This window comes from Tursiops truncatus, chromosome 6 (genome assembly GCF_011762595.2).
Source record: "Tursiops truncatus isolate mTurTru1 chromosome 6, mTurTru1.mat.Y, whole genome shotgun sequence".
NCBI classification, from domain to species: domain Eukaryota; kingdom Metazoa; phylum Chordata; class Mammalia; order Artiodactyla; family Delphinidae; genus Tursiops; species Tursiops truncatus.
In genome coordinates this window covers 56,881,569-56,897,649 of record NC_047039.1, presented here as the reverse complement: position 1 = coordinate 56,897,649, position 16,081 = coordinate 56,881,569, and the positions used below count along the sequence as shown (strand labels likewise).

General features: G+C 35.5%; 1 protein-coding gene across 1 annotated transcript in view; it reads right to left on the bottom strand.

Moving 5' to 3' along the window:
• PTPRD (protein tyrosine phosphatase receptor type D) overlaps positions 1-16,081 on the bottom strand; it is a 2,130,336-nt gene that overhangs the window by 647,249 nt on the left and 1,467,006 nt on the right. The window contains exon 10 of the mRNA XM_073806125.1: positions 15,555-15,593. The gene's annotated coding sequence lies outside the window, so the exon portion shown is untranslated. The remainder of the gene's footprint in view (positions 1-15,554; positions 15,594-16,081) is intronic.

The window sequence follows — 16,081 nt, the reverse complement described above, 5'->3', positions numbered from 1 at the left end:
TGTAATACGATTTTTAACATTAAAGTCTGAATCTATCATTCCAGGTCCTCCTACAATAGAAAGGCTATGAGAGCAAATATAATGATGCATAATTTATAGATTTGACTTCTCCTCCTCTCTTCTTCTTGTTCTTATTCTTCTTGTTCTTATTCTCAAGAATGAACAAAACATATGCTTTTAAAAAGGAACTCCCTTTATGTTGGGGAATAGACAAAGCAAGAGTCATCCATTCCCTTGGTTTTTATGAATTCAATTTTGAAAGGCTAACATTATTCTGAAAAGTCAGTGATCCCCAGAGTTCTATCTCTATAAGTGGTTTCTTCATGTTAAAATGGAGACTGAACTCTAAATCTGCAATTCCCATTGGGCTTCAATTACCATATTTATTCACATGATCTACATGTTATTTTTACTCTGAATTTGGAAAAATATATTATGTAAGCATCTACCTGCTGGTCTAATCATTAATTTTAAGGAGATTTAATCATATTTTAAATTCATATCCCTGATATTTAAGGAAAAAAAAATCACACCTTATTTTAAGGAATCAACGGTACAATTAATTGGAGTTTAAGTGACCCTATAGACTTTTTTCAATGTCTTTTTTTTTTTTTTTTTTTAGAGTAGGAAAAAATCTTATTTAATGAGGCAGTACTTGTCTATGAGTAAAAAAGAAATGATTTTCTGAAAGATTGCTGGGTGATATTTACATTTAGTACAGTGAGGTAAAAGCAGACACATAAACTTAATAGCTTTCTTTTCCTCTACTCCAGCCTATAGCAAGTTGAGGTAGAGGAAGCTGACTATTTGTAACATTTAATGATTTGTGTATTCATGGCAGAAAAAAGTAAGTTCATCTTATGTTAACCTCTTCTGATTTCAAGGTTGTTTTAAAGCATAAAATTTAAAAAAGCTTGTGTTCCCATCCACATACATCAAGAAAAGAGAAATGCAAAGATAAATTAATTTTCATTTCAAACCATGGATAAGATCGTTAGTAGAGGTATACACAGAAATATATGGTACAGTGTCTTAGGAAAATATAGACATTTAATCCTAATAGACCTTTGCAGCTCTACCCTTCCACTCTCAATCATTTGTTTTTGTTTCCCACACCAAATTATTTTGTGTTTTCTGGCAGCTCCAAAGATAACTCAGGGTGGAGGAAGAACAGGGAGAGTATAATCTCCATCACTCCCAAAGCCTCTGCAAATAATAAAATCTAAGGGAAAATAATGTGTGTATTATACAAATGTATATTCCTTCAGTACAAGTCCCTGAAACTTTTTTCATTGAGATATAGTTGATGTACAATATTATATAAGTTATAGGTGTACAAACATAGTAATTCACAATTTTTAAAGATTATACTCCATTTATAATTATAAAATATTGGCCATATGCCCTGTGTTGTACAATGTATCTTTGTAGCTTATTTATTTTATACATAGTAGTTTGTATCTCTTAATCCCCTACCCCTATTTTGCCCCTCCTCCCTACCCTCTCCCCAGTGGTAACCACTAGTTTGTTCTCTATATCTGTGAGTCTGTTTCCTTTTTGTTACATTTACTAGTTTGTTCTACTTTTTAGATTCCACATATAAGTGATATCATACAGTATTTATCTTTACAGTATTATAAAAATGTATATTCCTTCAGTACAAGTCCCTGACTAATTTAAAAATTTTTATTTAGCTTTTTGATGGGCTTCACCCTACTTTTTTCTTTCTAAAGTGGTTTAATAGATCTAACACAAGCCTATTAATATTTCTTTCTAAAAATTCAGAAATGGCTGAAAACTTTCCATCAATTCCATTCCCTTCTTGGAGGTCTTCATGCCTTTACCTTCTTACTCCAATCTAAGCCTGTTGCTTTAGATGCTATTTTCTTGGGGCTTCCCTTCACCTCTTTTTCTTCACCTCTGTGTTTGGTTTGTTGTTTCTCGGATTGTTTTGTTTTGTTTTTTTGTTTCATGTAATTTACTCTCAAGTGTTGCTTAAGTATGTATACCCTCCAGTTGTTTCTTCTGAAAGAGTAGAGGGAACATAATTCTTAAAATATTTTGCCTGTCTGAAATTAGCTTTATTATACCTGCACACTTTCTTGATAGTTTGGATGGATATAAAATTGTAAGTTGGAAAAACTTTTTACCCTAGAAGTTTGAAGGCTTCCTGTCTTTTAGCATCCAAGTATTCAATGTTGTTTTGAAAACTGAAATGCCATTTTTTTTCCCTTTCTTGGTATGTGAGATGTGATCACCACCACCCGCTCTGCCGCCTATGCTCCACGGATTTAGTCTTTAATTTGATTATTCCATAATTTCCCCCTGACGTGCCTCACAGTAAGTCTTTTAAAAAATCCAATATGTTAAGAAGTAACTGAACTTTTTTCAACATGAGAATCAAGTCCTTCAGTTCTTTAGCAATTTTTTGGGTTATATCTTTGCTATTTTCATCCCTTAGATATTCTGTGTTCTCCCTTTCTAGAAGTCATTTTAGACAGTTGTTGGATAGCTTGGATTAATTCTGTCATTAAAATGTTTTTGACCATTTATTTTTGCTCTTTTTTTCTGGGAGATTTTCTCAACTTTATCTTTCATCTCTCCTTTTGTATTTTTGCACATCTACTATAATATTTTAAATACCTGGGATATTTTAATTTTTCTCTGATTGCTCTTTTTTAGGATTTGTACCTTTATTTGTTTTGTTCTCTTTTATACTGAAACTGTTCCTCATACACTGGTCATCTTTGACTATCTGAGAGGGGCCTTAAGAAGATCTTACGGAAGGTTTTGTGTCAATGTGTGTGTGGTCAAAGGCTTTATGATAGGCTAATGCATAATGAGATAGCTTTACTTTGGAATAACAAGACCTACATATCATTATGTGTTGGTATTTTCTCAAGGACCATTATGTTTTTCCAAAGAATACTCCAATTTTATTCACTGTTCTGATACCTGTGAGTAGGGAGCTGTGTCTAGGGAGGATATTTGAGTTTCTTTTTTCATTATTTCTGACCAGTGCTTCATCCCCAGTCTTCTTTGTTTGGATACCCTTAATTTTTAATTCAATTTCTCTGAAGTTTTATACCTCTGGTCTCCTGTGGGAAACGGGGAGAGGTGATCTCCTAGCTATACAAAAACATGGGAAAGAATTTGGTGATGCAAGCATATACTAGAGATTTTGAAACAACCCTCTTGTTTTCAGTGTCAAACACTTTATTCTACTCCCACATACTTGGTAAGTCTAAGTCCTGAGGCTTTCCAGGTTTTGAGAGTGGCGGGAAGGAGCTGGCACATGTCACAGTTATCTAAACTACTGGCACATAGTCAGATTTATCTACTTTGCTAATTCTCCACTTTCCATCTTCCAGAACTCTGTTGACATCTCTTGATAATTTTTACCCCTCTACTATTCAATTTGTACTTTAAAATTTTTAAACTCATATTTTAGAGGTGTTTTTGAAGGCAGCAGAGGTAGACTTTGAATTCCATTTGCCATGTTTTACCTGAAGACTGTAGACTATATTTGAACACATGCTGATCATGAGATGTGTATTATTTTGAGATTTGGTATTCTAATTAACTCCTTATACCATAATACCACCCAGACAGAAATGTTTCTTGATATGTTACATAACGGAACATAAGAATGAGAAACTCAAGAATAAAGGGTGGTATAGTCTTGTTAGCTATATGATATTAAGATATGGACTGGGAATTACTTAACATGAAAGCTGAGTTTCTAGGAAATGATGACCTCATTTCCACCCAGTGAGAGAAATGTCTTCATCAATTCATGTAATTTAATATTTCTTCTTTGAAAAAAGTACTTAAAATAATAATTATACTAATATGTGAATGACCAAAGAATTTACAAGGAAAAAAAATACAAGAATAAACTCTTCTAGTTGAACCTTCCTTTTTTTCCCCTGCCAATTACTTAAGTTTTATTATTTTACCTTAAACCATTTCTTTTATTTTCTTGAATTTTTTAAACTATTTTTTTCACATATATTAAACTCCTGAGGGGGTGAAAGATGCTGTAAGTGTACTATGCCTATGTATGTATAGGTGTGTGTACTGTGTGTGTGACATATACATATATATGTTTTCTTCTATACTCATTTAGTATTTTGCTGAATTAATAATACACCAAATTTACTGTAAAATCATTTTTATAAGAACATCACTTGGAGAGCACAGAATTATCATTTGGAAGTGGATAACATAACAAATATACAATGAAGCCCAGGTCTGCTAGCGCACCATCCTCTCATGGCCCACGGCCTGTGGCCACTGGGCCTCCCCACCACGCTACATTAAGGATCAACTAGACTTATGTGACCTCAGCTTGGAATTAAATAGCGAGCTTATAACTACAATTTAAGTGGGGAAACTGATTCCAAGTTTTAAAAACCTGAATTGGAAACATACTTAGGAAAAAAAAAATACAAGGAGCATGTGGTATGCATAAGGATGCTTATGGATTCCTTTTGACTGACTCTGGCTAAAATAGTGACATTAAATCAATATGGCTTTTATATTGCTTTTGCTAATTGTATTTCCAAAAGGTTCAAAATACAAGATACAATTAAAATGACAGACAGTAATTTTGTCTCTGTTAAAACAATGAAGCATAATCTTGCATTCTGGGGCTCCTTCCTTCTTGTGACTAGAAAAGACAGCAACTGAAACTGAGAAAACTATTGAAAGTTAGAGATCAGACCAGAAACCTCTGTGATTTCACAGTAGAAACAAAAAGATACAAGTCCTATCAATTAACCCAAATATTTACTCACTTTCCTACATACACAATTGTGACTGTCATAAGACTTTTTTAGGATGATTCCATTTGCTTGATAAGATGTCAATAAATTCTTGCAGCTCACTGCAAAGCATTCTTCTAGACGTCTTAAGTTTTGTCTGTGGTACAATTTACTTATTCATAAACAATTTTTGGAGCCTACTGTATACTAGGTACTCCACTGGTGATGCAAAGAAGAATCAGATGAGATCCCTACTTTCAAATTGTTTGCCAACATTTGAAAAATATAGGCATATAAATACATTATTAACATGAAGTATAGTAGGGCTATTAGAAGTTAGTTAGAGTGTCACGGGATTAACTGAAGGAGACACATATACAAGTCATGGTACCACAGAAGAAGCCAGCTGCTGTGGCAGCAATATATGATAAGTTTAATAGTGCGAAAAGCACAGGACACCTGGAAGTGGAAGTAAGGTAGAAAGATAAAGCTAGACAAGGAGGAAGGAATCAGTTCATGAAAAGCCTTACATTCTTTGTAAAAAGCACGTAGCTAAGCAGGAATGAGACACACAATAATATGTATTTTGGAATCATCATTTTAGCAGAATAAAAATTATAGATAGAATTCAAGTCCTTGTTCCATAGAGACAAATCCGTTCAGTCAAACCATAGCAACCAATCATATAAGCACGGATGATCCTTCATTTTAGAAGAATAAAGAGACTGTCTTTATTTACTGGGAAAGTCGTTACACTCTTATTGACCTCTGGCTAAAATTTCTTAACCAAGTCATAGAAGAAGAGGCTAATTAAAATCACTTAAAAATGGAAAACAAACGTCATTTAAAAATCAGGGATTTTTAAAAATCTTGAGGAAAACAGGTATGAAAAACAGATAAATAAAAAGACAAGGTTACAAGATGCTATCTGTTAATATTTTTAACCATTTTGGGTGCCTACTTAGCCTGTGTGCCAGCTAAGAAAGCCACAGTCCATATCGAGTTATTAGGTAACCCATACCTTCTCCCTTCTGTTAGTAACAGTGCATTCTAGAGTCTCTGGTCTGGCACTTCTATGGAAAAAGGGAGGATATGAACTTTGCACCTGTGATATCATTGGCTTCTGGTGTTGATGAGAGAAAGGAAACATAAAGAAATCTAATGGTGCAATTCTGGGTTAAAATATTCCAACCACTGTTTAACATGAGTTTTGGAATTTTTCCAAGATTATTATCCAGACTCATTAATAGTATACTGGGAATGGGTGGTTATAGAATTTCAAAAAATGCTATATTAATATAACTTTTGAAAAACTATATAAAATCTTATTTTTTCTCTTTTAGCGTAATATTAATGCAGTAAGTATCATGTCAGATAAAGTATAAGAATAATTTTGCTTAAGATAAATTTTATGACTTTGTGCTAAAAGGGACAAGTCTTTAATTATATGCTTATAATTAAAGGAGGAACCAAAGTAGTGTCTGGCATACTGTGATGGAAGAAATGCACATAAAGTTAAAAAAACAAAACCCAAAAACCTACGAAATCAAGCTAATGTATATTTAAATCTAGTAGACCTATCTATAGAAGTACAAATCTAGTAGACCTCTCTACAGAAGTACAGACATCTCTACATTCGCCTAATATTAATTCTGTAATTTTTTTCCATTATCATCAATATTTTGCTTGGCATCTACAAAACACTATTTATATGCACATTATCAAAACTACAACAAAAGATAACCAGAACTATCATCTGTTTAAGAAATGAGGAAACTGAAAATTAATAAAAATTGACTTGTCCTAAGTCATACAAAGGCTAAACTTAAACCCAATAGAATTGAAATGTTGGGTTGCATAGCTTTTACAGTCCTAACATTAACGTCTAAAGGATCTACAAATTTCAGTGGTAACTTTTAATTTAAAACTTGAAGGAGGGACTTCCCTGGTGGCGCAGTGGTTAAGAATCCACCTGCCAATGACGGGGACATGGGTTCAAGCCGGGGTCCAGGAAGATCCCACGTGCCAGGGAGCAACTGAACACGTATGCCACAACTACTGAAGTCCGCATGCCTAGAGCCCTTACTCCTCAACAAGAGAAGCTACCGCAATGAGCAGCCTGTGCACCGCAACGAAGAGTAGCCCCTACTCGCCACAGCTAGAGAAAGCCCATGGGCAGCAACGAAGACCCAGCACAGCCAAAAAAATTTTTAAATTTTTTTATAAAACTTGAAGAGAGAAAGATTTTATGAAGGTAAGTCAGTTGGCATGGAGAAAAATATGACTTGTAAAAATTTGTATGAGTGTTTAGAAATAAAAAACAAGTTGAATAACAATTAGGTTTAGAGTTAATATCAATATAATTTAGATACAGTAAGTATTTGTCTCTCCACTGATAAAACTGTAAGATTTCATTCTGCAATGCATGTGCCATTTTTAAAATAGTCTGTCTCAAAAGTTATTTTATTTTTCTCTCTGCATGAAGAGTGCTAGGGCAGACTGCAAAAGTACTAAGTAATATGCTGTAATTTATGGTTACATTTAGAAATTCTCCCCAGATTTTGGTTAGCCTTCTTTTAAGGAGTTCTGAAAATTTTATGTTGACTTGGGGCTTGTGTGCAGGGATTTGGGGTAGTTTTTTGTTCCTTATAGTCCTTAGGTCTTCCTCTAAAGAAGATTTGGAGTTATCGAATTATCTTAAAGTTGGCCAGCCTGAAGAAAGATGGAAATTGTTAGGAATTGCCTCAGGGGAAACTCCAGGTGTGAATGGTTAGAAGAACATTCAAGAGATTCAACATATCTTTGACGAATACTCCCCAGGCATAAAAGGAAGAAACTGTTAGAAATCAGACCATGAACAAAAGTTAGAATTTTAAGAACAAAGGGACAAAATTATCTACAGCTATCTTTGTGCTCTGATGAACACTGACATGCTATAGGACAATCCCTGCTTGTCCCTCCTGACCCATTCAACCTTCTCCCCCTTGCTCAGTGCTTCATGAGCTTAACATTTTAGGATGGCATCAACCAGGCCCTCCTGCCTTGCAGTTTCTTGTTAGTTCAATGTGAGGCACCAGTAGAAAATTAGAAGGTAAAAGAAATGAGGAGTCATGGTGTTTATTTTCCTTGTTCTCTACCTGCCAGGGTACATGTTGTCATATGGTTTTTTGGTGTTTTTTTTTGTTTGTTTTTTTATCTTAGGGTCTTGTTGGGTGACCCTCTTAAACAGTACAAGTCTTTCTGGCTTCTGATAACCTTGTGTTCTATCGAGCCTGGGTGTGGAAGTAGCTTCCAGTTATAGTTAGCCCAGGATGCTTCACTGTCCTTTAACCCTATCTATCCCTCTGTACAGAGTCACTTTATTAAACGCTCTTCAATCTTTTTTAAGTGTCACCAGTTTTCTGAAAGGGTCCTGACTGATACACATGGACTGGACTGTCACAGGATCATTGTTACATGTGAGAAGGATTAGTGGTGGACTGAAAATGTCATGTGTGTATAACACAACAGACACAAAGGGTGTTCCCAAGACTTAATATGGATAACACAATTATTTTTAAATTTCAATGGTTTACGGTGATCATTTTGGCATGGAAAACTTCTCCTTTGTGTTAGGGTTCATATGTAGTATGCTCATAAGTTAGATTGCCCGAGTTATAAATTGCTATGGAATTCTGGTTACCCTAGAGATTGCTTCTCTTAAGTAGAAAGTGGCAATTATGGTCTGCCGGGGCCCTGAGAAAGTGTCTGTTTTTGAACTCCAGGAAGATATAAGGGTGGGGAGCTTTTCAGGGATCACCAGATGGGGCTGCTCCAAGGTTACATGGCCCCACATGTCCCAACACACTGTTCCTCGGGGGAATAACTTATAATTCAACAATTATTCTCACATTCTGGAAGACTAGTAAGCCTGGAGCTTTTGATTTAAATATTATAGAATTAAGTGCTTATGTGAGAAAACAGACCTATGGGTAAATAGATGGTAAAATGCTTAGTGACTGCAGTCTGTAATTACATAGCATATAATCACCTCTGCGGTTGTTACAGTCCAAACAATAGTAGAGAGTGAGGTGTACGTTAAGAACAAACTGTGTTATTCAAAGTCCTGAAACTCAAAATGTACTCAGCAAGGAAAGAGGTTCACATGCTATTCACTGTCAGAGTAAGCGAAGAATATGCTCCTATTCCCTGAAGATTCAGCCTCTCATAAGTGGAAATGCTGTGGATATGGTGCTTTTGCAAATCTAGTGTAGTGACAACTCTGCAGCTATTTTAACAGCTCTTTCATATTTCCTTTAGTAAGACCAAACTAACATGTTTTTTTCTCTAATGTGATTTTAAATTCTGGCTCAAAGTTGGGAATCAGGGCTGTTCCTTATACTGGTTTTAATGTTGATACCTACTGGGCAGACAGACTTGAAGGTGGTCCCCAGGGTCCATTCCTCCTGGTGTCTATACTCTTGTATAATCCTGTCCCCTTGAGTGTGGACAGAACCTGTGACTTCCTTCTAACCAAGAGAATTTGGCAAGGGCAATAGGATTTCACTCCCCTGATTATGCTATATTATATAAAACTCCATCTTGCTACTGGACTGGTCTAGAGGCTCTCCTTCTCCCTTGCTGGCTTTAAAGAAGTAAGGTGTAATGTTGTGAGAGGGCTTTTGGAGAGGGCCATGACGCAGTGAACTTCAGGCAGCCTCTAGGAGCTGAGAGAAGCCTCCAGCTCACAAGCAACAAGAAGCTAGAGCCCCATTTTTAACGGTCAGAAAGAAATTCTGCCAACAACCTGAGTGAACTTGGAAGTGGATCCATCACCAGTTGGGCCTCCAGAAGAGAACTAAGCCCCAGGCTGATATATTGATGGCATCCTTATAGAGGAGCCAGCAAAGCATGCCTAAACAAACCCATAGAGACTGCGAGATAATAAATACATGTTGTTTTAAGCCACTGAGTGTGTGGTAATTTGTTACATAGTATAGAAAACTAATACATCTGTTCAATACATACTGAGTACCATGAGTCAAGCATTATTAAGAGTATTTGAGAAGACTACAAAAGAGATAAATTCATATACTCAAAGAAGTTATGGTAGGTAAGATGATTTCCTTTCACACACAGATACAGGGAAACTATTCACAATGTCAAATGACTGTTTTACTTTAAGTGGATATGAGAACAAGGTAGATCTATGAAATAGTATTGAAATTTTTATCAAGCTCTATCAGTTAAAGTCTAAGGCCATATGTATGTATTTTTGCCATTCTGCAATCACCGTTATCTGTGAGGGCATGTAGCCTTGCCATTACATCCTATATCATCAGGTAGAAGAGTAAAACTTCACAAAATTTCCTAACACTCAGCAATGCTAAAATAAACCCCGTGACTTGCCTTTGCTCAGGGCCATGATAACGTTCTCTGTATGGTTCAAATTTTAGGATATGTACTGTTGAAGGGAGCACTGTCATTTGCCTTTGCATTCATGATCCACTAGCTTACACTGTCAAACATCTATATCAAATCTATATCAGAGAGTTGGCCACTGTCTTAGATTAAGTTTTCAATAAAGATTTTTTGAGTGTCTGAATTTCTTTAATGAAATAGATAAACACAACTAATCATACTAACAGGGGCAGAAAGAAAGAGAGTTAAAAAGAGGGATGCAGATAGTACAGATGCTAATTTAAAAAAAAATAATGCAGTGATATTTGAAAACTCTTGCCAGGTCTTATGTTTGTTTGCTTTCAACTTGAGGCTTTAGGGACTCACATCAAAGTAACACAAGAGTAGCTGAACTCTGACATATTTTAAAGAGCTTCTGCAACAACAATTAATATGGAGTTGTTGACACTAGAATTAATGTTGGAAACCACTCTCAAGGTGATGGGGACAATAAATGGGCCGCGGGAGTTCCCCATAGTGCTGCACCATCATTGTTGTGTTCTATCCCTGATCACTGATGATAGCAAAAAAGCAATCACTCACAAGACAGAACTAGTAACAGTCTTCAAATATGAAAGGATGCTCACTCACTTCTATATTTGGTAACAGTTCATGTTTAATGAATAGTGGTGCTTTTTTCTTTTTTCCTGCCCTAAAGGGCATAAGAAACCAGCCTCCTCCTCTTCCTTTCCCTGCTGCATTATCAGTAGCACTGGAGGCCAGTTCATTCACTATCCTGAAATAGCCCTTTTGGATACCGATTTTTTTCCCAGATGTAAACATGTGGCTCTAAGAGAATATAGGAGATTCAAGTATTAGCACTACTGTATGGCTGCAAATATATGGGCACTCCACACAGGACCAGCTCTGCCCTGAGCCAGACAGCTGAACCGACATCAAAATTCAGGGAAGACCATGGTGTACCAGGCACTGGAAAGCGTCTACTGTGCTTTTTCATAGTGGTAGCGAAAACGCCATTGTCAGCATTAGTTCCATTACTCTGGTCTCACTAACTCAACCCTTCCTTCCTTTCACAAAAGGGCATTACAGTCACTCTAGTGGTCCATGTGCAAGCCGGGGTTCCTGGGTAACATGAATCCTTGCTAGGTGCATCTTATAGTTTAACCAGCCTGACGATGAGACTGCGCTCGGAGTGTCCCCTCACTCTTGAACTGCTATTGGCTGCTGCACTTTTGCCCTCTTGATGCCTTCTGATCCTCATCAACAGTAGTCGTGGTAGATAATGAACATTTTTCTATATCAAGTAAATTGTAAGCTCTGTGTAAGACTCACAGCAGAACAATAACTCTCCTTGGAAATAAAGAGGTAGCCATGTAAAATAAACAACTGTTTGGTCCATTGCTATTACCTCATTTCATTCTGGAAGCATTTATTTGAGTTTTGTGAACAAAGTGGATATTGTAAATAAAACTTCCCAACGATCCCAAGATTATGCTTAGTTCTCAGAATCTAGATGGAAATATGCTTATGTTGAACAATTTAGATTATTGCTCATGTACAGGACTCCAAATGTTCCTCAATAACGACATCCCTGTTTCTCATCATGCCTTGAAAAACACCATCTAATAGCTCACCTTTTCCCTCTGAACTTTTCTGTGTATTAAATCCTAAAGAATAAAGGATACCTATGTGATTACTTAGAATGAATAAGATCATAATCAACCCAAAAGAAAGCATTATGCTTGTCCAGAAACTCCTTACCGGGAAAACACCAAAGAGGAAATAAGAGTGTTTATCTATGGTAATAACAATACAGTTGCCTAGCAATCAATTTAAATTCACTGTCATCTTTATCAAGCAGCGTATTTACACTGGAGACAATCTGAGGAAAGAGAAATCTGTACTGTGATATCAGCACAATGAAAACGTATTTCTAAACACAGCCTTCATTTGCGAAACAGGATGATGACTACTTAAAACACAGGGTTTAGATAGGTGTGGATTATTTAAAGTTTCAAAATGTCATAACACATTTAAGCCTCAATCATTTCAACTTTTCTCCAAAATCACTTTTTCAACATTATACAATATATTCTACAGAATAGATAACACAGAATATTTCACTGAGAGAGGGAAAAATATTGTCACAGTATGTGTGTACATGTGTCTAAGTATTTGTATGTATATCTGTGCATGAGAGAGAGAGTGTGTGTGTGTGTGTGTGTGTGTGTGTGTGTGTGTGTGTGTGTGAAGGACCAGAAAGAGAATTATTTGTTGATTTTGTTTAACAGTCTAGGATAATTGACCTAGCAAAAGAATAAAACAGGTTTATTTTAATGAAGTTAATTAAAAACAATTATTTTTAAAATTAATTAATCATGCAGGGACTTCCATTTTACTTTTTCTAACAGCTATTTTTTTTTCCTTAATGAAGTTCAAGAGGCTAGTACCTCAAAGGGATTGTTCAATGTGCATTTAGATATAATAGTTATTCTCTTCTCTGACTTCAATAAGTACACCTAGACCAACTCAGATGAACCACAGACTTCACACCATCAGCAGAAAAGCAGGGCCAGAAAAGAGAAGCTTTGGGGTTTTGTTAAGAAAAGAAATGTCAGTAAGTAGAAAGAAAATAAAGTTTTTTTCTGCTAAACTGTCAGAGGAATGTAGATGTATTGGCACTTAAAGGTACACGCAGGAGGACTTGAGGTTGACTCTGCTGTCAACTGGCCAAGAAGGATGCATTTTTTTAATGCTTACTAATGCCTCCCCATAGAGCTTACCCAAGGCACAATACTGAGTTAGCGAGACTGTCTTACTACTTACCCTTTCAGCATTCCTCATCCTCTTTTGGAACTAGCAATCACTTTTGCTTCACCTCCTCTTTACCGTAAAATGCTTTCTCTCCACCAATGTGGATAAAATCACTGTGACAATACTTCTATAAATATTTGTATTGAAAATATTATATTTCACTAAGGAAGGTAGGAGGGTGTTTTGTAATGTACATGAGCTGTGGGCAGAGTTCTGAGCCACAATTTCAGTTCCTTCCCTTTTCTAGCTAGGTGATCTTAGTCATGTTATTTGGCTGTTCTGAGAATTATCTGGAAAAGAGGACAATCAGATATTCTTTACATGACAGATGTGAGGATTATCTGAGGAGATGTTTGTAAAACCACCTAGCCTAGCACTACCAAAATAGGAGACAGCATCCTAGATTTTTTTTCCATTGAGGAACATAAAGTACCAGAAAGCAGGTGACAATTTTGATGATGCTGAAGGACATTTCCTGCACTCCAGATATAGAGCCATGATGATGGTGACTAAAGCTTTTTGAATGATAGGTTGATTTACCCTCCCCCACTCCCCAATAACATTTTAAATGATAAATTTGAATCACAAGTGCAAACACTGGCAACAATCCTTGCAAAATCATTTATGTGACTCATGGGATTCTGGATAGGAAACTCTAGAGAGCTAGAACCCAAGTGTCACCAGGTACGTCATCTATTAATCTTGACCAAGTCCCAAATAATTTCAGATTAATAAGCTGTTCAAATGCCGCAGCAATCTTGAGTAGGCGGTATTATCCTTGTTTTGAACATTAAAACATTGAGGCCCCGGGTGAGTAAGCGGATCTTAATGATGATGCTGAAATTTTACCCAGTATTTTGGAGTGAGAGTCAACAGGCACTTTCCACTCTACCATCATCAAAGTCTACTATATAGTTAGGAAAATAATGAATGGTGGACTATTAGTGATAGCTTTATACATAATAGACCATAAATAACCAAAATATTTTCCCCAAGATACTTCAAATGTTAGGAAGAAAGAGACCTTTTATTGTGATGATAAATGATTAACACATAATAGCTGCAAAAAAAAAAAACCAAAAAAACCCAGCAACAACCATAAACCCAAAGCCACACTTCCTAATTAAAATACTGTGAAAATGCTGCTAAGAATTAATTTTTACCTATTTGTATCTTTATGCCAATAAAAAGGAGGTTACCTGGATGAATCTTTATGATTTACACTTCGGGACAGAAAACTGTCAATTCTACAAGGTTCCTTGGTAAATCTCTACATTAATATTGAGATCAGCACCCTTGTTCACTTCTCCTTTGCCTGTAAATAGCAATTACAGGATAACTACAGGGTAAATCTAGGGCTCTGTGTCCCCGAATGCAGGAGTAATTTGAGCTGTTCTGACTATAAATTTGAATTGTTTAACATATGCTTTCTGTAGATTAGAAACACATTTTAATGACTTATTTCACCTCTCTAAATGCATGATTTTCCCTTTTTTAGAAGTCAAGTGATTTCAAGAGTAGAGCAGGTTTAGAACACTCATAAGAAAACTTGAAACAAATCAAGAAACATTTTCCTCATTTGAGCATGGCTTAAATTGAGCATAGAGCAAGATTCACAGAAACATCAAATAATTATACAATGACTAGATGTTTTTCTTCCTCAATGAAATAGATAAAAATATTCAATGTTTCTATTTTTTAAACCACTCAAGTTCTAGTTTCAACTAAATTGTCAAATAAGTAGCAAAAATTAAAAATGTAACTTTCTCCATCTTTTATCATTTACTTTTATCTCTCCCCTTTTCTCAAGTACAACCTATTACATACCCTGTCTCTACCTCTTTTTAGTTTCCAATCTCTACGCTATAAATTTGTTCTACCTCTATTTCCTTTCTTCCAAATGTTGACAATAAAGTGTATGTAATCTGTTTACTCTCTTTATCCTTATGGTGATCTGCTTTCTTCCCTATTATTGACATTATTTTCAATTTTCCCCTTACTCATTTGCTTTCCTTTTGACCATTATTTCACCTGTTCACTTTTCTACTCCATTAACTGATGGCCCTCCCCTCACCATCCCAACACATCTCATTCCAATTTGAGGGATGTACCTTACATTGTCCAAATCTCTCATGGTTCTCCATGAGGTAGGTTTGGCGAATCAAATGAACCACTCTGTGACCTATTCTACTCTTAGGCAAGAGGTAGGAATAAGACAGTAATAGCATATATATGTTGTAAAAAATTACCTTATAAAAATTCACTCTAAGGATTTGAACTCACTCAAAATAAAAACATGCCCATTACTTTGTGCTTGGAATTTCACTCCATCTGTAATGTCTTTCTGTTTGCCTACCATACACAGAAAATTCATGCAGCTTTTTAAAGCCTCCAAATAATCTGAAAGTGTTGAAAGTTCACTTTTATTCCTCATGCGCTGTAATAAAATCGCTAACACTTTTCTAAGAAGCTACAGCTTATAGTAGTTAAGAAATACTATTAAGTAATAAAACAAAGAAAATTTGAAAACCACACTGGAAAAAAAAAAAAAAACTAGCATGTTTTAAATCTTACTTGTTCTTTAGATCCCACGGGTGTTCACCAGCCGTCTCCCTAAACAAAGAAGAAATGTGACAACAATTAAAATGTTGTGAAAACGATGCTATTAAAATACTCCTCATTTAGGTGGTGTGTTTTTATATTACCTAGATAGTGGAAAATGTCAAATTCCAAAAAGAAGTGAAATTAGTTGTATTTTGGCATTTCCCTTCATTCTCGTTTTAAAGAGCAATTTAAAATTCACCTTTCAAAGCAACAATAAGCAAAAAAGCTATGATTATTCTAGGAAGAGAAATTACAGTTTAGAATATTAATTAAACATACAATATAATCAAAATTGTATATAATCTGAACTAAATAACAATACAATCATCAAATATTGTTAAATTAAAAATTGTGTTGGAAAAGTCTACAAACAATTCTTACAAAATGGAATATTCTTTGCATTGTAAGGAATTCCCTGCATAGTTAAGATTTAGTTCTTTGGTAAACACACACAACGCATGCTCAGTTTCTGTGACTAACATCACAGGGTCTCTAGA